Source organism: Brachyhypopomus gauderio, unplaced genomic scaffold (assembly GCF_052324685.1).
Source record: "Brachyhypopomus gauderio isolate BG-103 unplaced genomic scaffold, BGAUD_0.2 sc195, whole genome shotgun sequence".
Taxonomy (NCBI): Eukaryota; Metazoa; Chordata; class Actinopteri; order Gymnotiformes; family Hypopomidae; genus Brachyhypopomus; species Brachyhypopomus gauderio.
In genome coordinates this window covers 70,283-77,782 of record NW_027507016.1, presented here as the reverse complement: position 1 = coordinate 77,782, position 7,500 = coordinate 70,283, and the positions used below count along the sequence as shown (strand labels likewise).

The following is a 7,500-nucleotide window of genomic DNA, read 5'->3' as shown; positions in this document are numbered from 1 at the left end:
GCCAGTCAGGGCGTGTGGGGCCAGTCAGGGTGTGTGGGGCCAGTCAGGGCGTGTGGGGCCAGTCAGGGCGTGTGGGCCAGTCATGGTGTGTGGGCCAGTCATGGTGTGTGGGCCAGTCAGGGTGTGTATGGGCCAGTCAGGGTGTGTATGGGCCAGTCAGGAAGTTTATGGGCCAGTCAGGGTGTGTGGGCCAGGCAGGGAATGTGGGCCAGTCAGGGCATGTGGGTCCAGTCAGGGCGTATGGGCCAGTCAGGGTGTGTGGGGCCAGTCAGGGCGTATGGGCCAGTCAGGGCGTGTGGGCCAGTCAGGGTGTGTGGGGCTAGTCAGGGCGTTTGGGGCCCGTCGGGGCATGTTGGGCCAGTCAGAGTGTGTGGGCCAGTCAGGGTGTGTGGGGCCAGTCAGAGCCTGTGGGCCAGTCAGGGTGTGTGGGGCCAGTCAGGGCGTTTGGGGCCCGTCGGGGCATGTTGGGCCAGTCAGGGTTTGTGGGCCAGTCAGGGCGTGTGGGCCAGTCAGGGTGTGTAGGGCCAGTCAGGGTGTGTAGGGCCAGTCAGGGTGTTTGGAGCCCGTCGGGGCATGTTGGGCCAGTCAGGGTTTGTGGGGCCAGTCAGGGTGTTTGGGCCAGTCAGCGTGTGTGGGGTCAGTCAGGGTGTTTGGGCCAGTCAGGGTGTGTGGTGCCAGTCGGGGCGTGTTAGTCCAGTCAGGGTGTGTGGGGCCAGGATGATCCGAACCACCCACCCTACATCCTATCTTTTCTGAACAGGCTGTATTCTGTGAGCCTCTGAGAAAAGACTCAGTCAGGATCTGGGCCCATACAGGAATTTGCTTATAACAATTACTAGTCCCCTGTTGTCCAAATCCTATTCAGTAATTTCCCCACTGAAAAACAAATAAAAATATAGCCGCAAGCGGCAATTGGCAGGTTCACACATGAATAGGCCTCTTGGCCTCAATAGGCAAAAAGAAGCCCAATAGGTCCTTTAGACCCAAAAGTGAATAGAAGCTGTTTGAGTGGAAAAAATGCATAAATAAATCAATGTGAAAAAACATTCAATTTAACTGAGGCACTAAAGGCCCAAAAGGATCAAAATAATGTGTATTGGGAAATTGAGTCAGATCAAAAAGCTAAACCACACGCTGAGATCAGCTTTGTGTGTGTTTGTGTGGTATTTCATGTGAGCAATAGTTTTCAGTCAGTTCTGGAATATGGCCACTAGATGGAGCCCAAGTACTACTATACTGATATCTCATTAATCTCAGTAATGCAATAGGACATTTTGGTGAATTAAAAGGTTAATTTCTGGTCAGGCAGTGCACTTTTTGTTATGAGATGTAATTTAAATGTTATAGACCTCATTGATCTGAATCATACAAGACCCATTACTTGTCTGTATTTTGCATAACAAGATTGCAGCATGAGTTTTTATGATTTCTTAGGTTTCTGGACACTGTAGCGCCCCCGACAGGCCAATTTGAACGAAACTTGGCCTACCTCACAAGGACCTCAGTCTATACAAACCTTTCAAATTGGGAGTAGATCTGCTACATGGTTTATGATTTATAGCAATAAAGGTAATTTATGTCATGGCCAGAAGGATATAATGGAAAAATGGACCGACCTGAAAATAAAAAAATCCAACATTTTTTTAATCAATTTTTACCTCCAGAGTCTACAGATTATGCTCATACCAATTTTGCCATCATTGGATCAAATTCCTAGGACTAGTTCGAAAAGAACTATTTTCAAACAATTGATGAATGTGACAAAAGTATGCATTTTTTAATAGGACTTGTAATTGCAAAGTTGTCAAGTGTACTGCAAGGAATCAAAAGAATCAAGTTGCATGTTCCTAAGTGAAAATTTGGAGGAGTTATGCATGATTTTCACAAATAGCGCCACTTAGTGGTCAGATGTTTCAAAACTGTACAGCGTGACACAGAGTCCTGAGATATGCACAGTGGTGAGGTTTCATGTTGATTGGCCAATGGTAAGTTTGTCAAATGGCCAATTAATAACAATTAAAATTAATTGGTTCATGGTGGCCATGTTTTTTGAGTGATGATGTCATCCACGTGTGCCTTGATACCACTTGGGCCCCTGATGATGCATGTAAAGTTTTGGCTTGATGTGACTAATGGTTTCTGAGAAACAGTTTTTCCCATGTTATAGCGCCTCCTATTGGACAATCGTGGCCAGCTTTGGCCTGTGACGCCAGAGTCATGTGCCCTAACAACTGATACATTTTTCATGAAGATTGGTCAAATTATTGCTGAGATATAGCTGCAGAAGTAAATTTGGCCACGCCTCAGAGCTATTGATTGACATGTGTGGGAGATATGGACCAAAACGCAAAATGCTGCGCTATAGTGCCACCATCAGGCCAATGTGGGTCTATGTACTTTAGCACGGTCCTGCAAAGAGACTACAACATTCTGCCAAGTTTGGTGTCTCTGGGCCTTACGGTCTAGGCTGCAGTATGCAGAGAAAAATAATAAGAAGAAAGAAGAAGAAAAACCCAAGCAATTACAATAGGTTTCCCACAAATTTTCAAGATCACCTGGGGGGGGGGGGGGGGGGGGGGGGGGGGGTGAGGGACTTGGGTGGTGAGTGTAAATTGTAAATTGTTTGGCGAGCGTAAATTGTCGGCCAGGGGAGGGGGGGCTCGGCTAAAATGGACACAAATTAAGTATTATATCACGATCAATCGATCGCTGGTGGTTGGCGCCAGAGCGAACTAGTAACTCATTGAATCATATATGTGGATCAGAGGTAAATAAACTAGATTTCCTTTTTTACGGCGTGAGAAATCGGAAGTGTGGCGTGAGAGCGTGTGAAGACGGTCAAATGCGTGTGTCTCACGCTCAATGTGTGAGAGTTGGCAACCCTGAATGTGTATATATATATATATATATATATATATATATATATATATATATATATATATATATATATATATATATATATATATATATACACACATTCAGGTTACCCATGTTACCCATGTGTGGTGTGCCACAAAAGCCCCTTGATTACCCTCCACTCTTTTATTATAGTAAACTGCGATTATGTCTCTTGCCTCTTTAATGCCTTAATTGGACTCCGTCCATGTGTTGGCAGGTATGACACTCAGGTCTCCTGCCTGGCCGCTTTGGTGAACTGCCAACTCATTTGTCTTTCCCACTGTTAGAAACAGCACATGATTTCCATGAGAAGATTCGGTTCACCTGCTGCTCATTACCACACCCCTTTCACAACTATTTAAGCTTCCACCTCTCACTTCCGGGTTGCGAAGTATTGTTGCTACGCCACATACCGAGTATCCAAGCGATTGTCTCTTCGTGTTCTGACCTCTGTTCTCCTCCTAGACCTCGTCCCCTGCCTAGCCCTACTGTACCTTCTGATTTCTTCCCGGCGTGACCCTGGACCGTCCTGACATTGTGTGCAGCACCCTGATACATCGTACTCTTAACTGACTTTTCCATCCGTTTAAGTGCTGTATATTTGATCTATTAGTAAAAGTGGTTATTCTCCACATTTGGATCCTTGCCTGCCTGGTTGATACATTACACCCACTTCCTGACGACAGGGAATACTCACTGGTAAACTGCACATTTTGGTGCTACAGTTTAAACTCAACTGGAATAGCACCTTTAAATGAAGGGAAGAGTAAATAAATGAAAATGTATGTCACACAGTCCTGTCGAAAAGACTACAGCCCCCAGAATTCCAGGCGAATTCCAGAATTCCAGGTCTGCAACACTGACACTCATTACTCATATGTATTTAAGGACACCTTCCTCCACTCTTTGTGAAGTATTTCCTCATTACTATGACACACATACCCAGCACTATTCTGGAAGGTTCTTATGGTTGGACCCAGTCTGTTCTACTCACTCTCTCTTTGGTTTGTTCCCTGTCGGTACTTTAGCCTGGTGTGTTGTTAACTTTGTGACACATCCTCGGCTGCTGAACTCCTGAACTCCTGAACTCCTAACCCTAATCCTCTTCTGTACTGAACAAGCTTGCAGCTGTGCACACAGTGGTGCTCATGTGTTCAGTAGTGATTGTAGTTGGTATTGTGTGTTTACTGCAGCCCAGCGCTGTCCTGGAGAGATGTTCAACACCTGATTGTGAAGACAGCAAAGGTTCCAGACCCCAACCAACCAGGCTGGATCATCAATGGTACTGGATACCACGTCCACGACAGGTAGGCAACACCTAACCCTGACCTTTAACCCCTAGCCCCTAACCCCTAAACCCTAATTCCTTATTCATTCTCCACATATTTTCTTGCCCCAAATCCTGACCCCATGCAAACCAGCTTAGTCCATGACAAGTAGATTAAAGCTAACTCTAATCCTAAGTGTAATTCTAATCCTCACATGCTATGCTGCTCAGTATTGCTATGCTGCAGTATTCAAGGCTCTCCCAGTACTGAGTCCAGCCAGACCAGTGAGAACTGGTGAAGCCTTGCAGTAGCACGTCTAATACACTGTCACTGTAATATACGTCTGTGTGGTCAACACCTGTGAGTTTTCTGAAAGAATGTTCATTAGAAAGAAAGAGTGATAGAGTGATACTGACTCCATGGGACAGCAGGAGTCTATGTACAGTGTTTGTTCATAGCAGTACACAACTTGTGTATGTGTGTGTGTGTGTGCGTATGTGTGTGTGTGTGTGTGTGTGTGCGCGTGTGTGTATGTGTGTGTGTGTGTGTGTGTGTGTTAATATGTGTGTGTGTGTGTATGTGTCTATGTGTGTCTATGTGTGTGTGTATATGTGTGTGTGTGTGTGTGTGTGTGTGTGTGTGTGTGTGTGTGTGTGTGTGTGTGTGTGTGTGTGTTTGTGTAGGTGGGTGATGAAGAATACCTATTTACATATGTGTACAGATGTAAACTGAGCATGTCAATATGTGTATGCAGGTTCATGTGTATTTACTCACACTGTGTGTGTGTGTGTGTGTGAGAGAGAGAGAGAAAGAAAGAAAGGGAAGGAGAGCGAGAGTGAGAGAGAGTATGAAGGAGGGAGAGCGCTAGATAGAGTGAGAGAGTGAGGGAGAGAGAGAGAGAGGGAGAGAGTAGGGAGGGAGAGAGAGAGAGATACTGCAGTGTACCCTTTTTTGAGATTCACAGTGAGATACAGTTGGAGTGTGTTAACGCAGGACACCTGAGCAGGTGAAGGACGTTTCATATTATTCAAGACCTCATATAAGGCTTCTACTACACTTCTGCAGTGCACTTACAGTGTCAGAGACACCATGGGGAAAAGTGTAGCTTGTGGCTGCTGTAATCAAATAACTCTAATTTACTACATACCTTCTCTTTCACTCTCCTTCTCTCTTTCTCTGTCTTTATATATTTCTCTGTGTTTCCCAGTTTCTCTCTGTGTGTACCTGTAATATAAGCTTGTGTAATCCAGATACTGGGGCATGTTGAATAACAGCGTTATCAGATTAAAGTGATTCAGTAGCATGTTCTTGGGGCAAAGGGATCTGTTTTGGGTCTGTCAGTAGAGGGTCTGGTAATTCTATCATCTTCTTGTACAATCTTGTGTGGACAGACTAATTATATGATATTGACGATTATATACACTCATAGGACTTCAGCAGTGTGTGTGTGTGTGGTGGGGGGTGTTAACTGGAAACTACATTTGGAACAGCAAAGGACATAATGAACATCAAGTCATGTCTTTAAGGGGGAATTGGTATTAAAAAGAGGTTGGTTTCTCTGTGGAGACAGGGGGCTGGTGTAGTGGTGTAATGCCCACTGGATCCAATTCCTTCCACTCTTTTCCAGAATATGTCAAGAGAACTCCTTCCGTTCTCTCAGCAATCATCTCAGCAATCATCAACAACTCCTTAGTTTCGGGTCATGTACCTACTGTGTTCAAGATTGCAGTGGTGGTACCAATCCTGAAAAAAGCAACACTTGACATCTCCACATACCGGTATCACTTCTTTCTTTTCTATCAAAAACTCTGGAGCGAGCAGTCTATGACCAATTATCTCTCTTCCTCACCCAGAACCAACCCCATGATCCTAATCAGTCTGGCTTTAAACGGGCACACTCAACAGAAACTGCCCTCAAAGCAGTGACCAAGAAGCTCCATGCTGCCAAGGCTAACAAGCTATCATCAGTTCTAATTCTTCTAGATCTTTGACACAGTCAACTACAACATCCTCCTCTCTGTTCTTTCTACCCTCGGTGTGACTGGCTCTGCTTGGAAATGGTTCCAGTCATATCTTGAAAACTGTTCCTATCAGGTAACATGGAGAGGATCTACATCCAATCCATGTAAACTTTCCACTGGAGTCCCCCAAGGCTCTGTCCTAGGCCCTCTTCTCTTCTCTTTATATACTTGTTCCCTTGATGACATTATTTTGTCTCATGGTTTCTCTTATCATTGCTATGCTGATGACACCCAGCTAATTCTTTCCTTCCCTCATTCTGACATCCAGGTTTCTAGGTGTATCTCGGGACGCTTGGCTGATATTGCTTCATGGATGACTGCTCACCACTTGAAGCTCAACCCTAGCAAAACTGAGCTTCTGTACATTCCAGGAACCCCAAACCCACACAACAACCTCACAGTTTCCTTTGAGAACACCTTGTTAACACCATCAGAAACTACACGAAGCCTGGGTGTAACGTTGGACAACGAGTTGTCCTTCTCAACACATGTTTCAAAACTGACCAGATCCTGCAGATTTCTCCTCTGCGACATGCGAGAATGCGACCCTTCCTTTCACAGGAAGCTACTCAAGTGCTTGTGCAGTCTCTAGTCATCTCTAAGCTAGACTACTGCAATTCTCTACTTGCAAGTCTTCCTCTACGGGTCATCAGACCTCTACAACTAATTCAGAATGCTGCAGCACGACTGGTCTTCAATCTCCCCAAGTTCTCACATGTGACTCCTCTACTACGCTCTCTTCACTGGCTTCCAGTAGTGGCACGCATCAGATATAAAACATTGATGCTTGCTTACAAAGCCAAAAATGGACTGGCCCCTCCCTACATGATGTCTATGGTCAAAAGCCGATCCGTACAGCGAACACTCAGAACCTCAAGCTTGGCTCGACTCGAAACTCCATGCTTAAAGTCTTATGGAAGACAAAGCTCCAGACTATTCTTCGTCCTGGCTCCAAGATGGTGGAACGATCTTCCATTAGCTGCTAGGACTGCAGAGTCTATTGCTATTTTCAAGCGTAGACTGAAGACCCACGTGTTTGTTGAGTTCTTACCAGAGCACTAACTCAGCTGATACCACTTGCCGTTGTTCTTAAATTGTATGTCTGTCTATGGTTATTTGTGCTTCTTGGCAAATGTCTAACTTGCAAAACACTAGGTAATGACATTGACTCCTGTAGTTTAGTAGTAGTCTGACTCAATGATATCTTGAATTCTGGCCTATCTGTACTATTTCCTAGGATGAATTCTGTGATCAGATGCAAAGCACTTTGTAAGTCACTCTGGATAAGAGCATCTGCTAAATGCCGTAAATGT

At 45.0% G+C, this 7,500-nt stretch overlaps 1 long non-coding RNA gene across 1 annotated transcript in view; it reads left to right on the top strand.

The window, feature by feature from the left end:
- LOC143502690 (uncharacterized) overlaps positions 1–7,500 on the top strand; it is a 41,862-nt gene that overhangs the window by 12,269 nt on the left and 22,093 nt on the right. Inside the window, exon 2 of the long non-coding RNA XR_013127109.1 lies at positions 4,092–4,205. This is a non-coding gene — a long non-coding RNA (uncharacterized LOC143502690). The remainder of the gene's footprint in view (positions 1–4,091; positions 4,206–7,500) is intronic.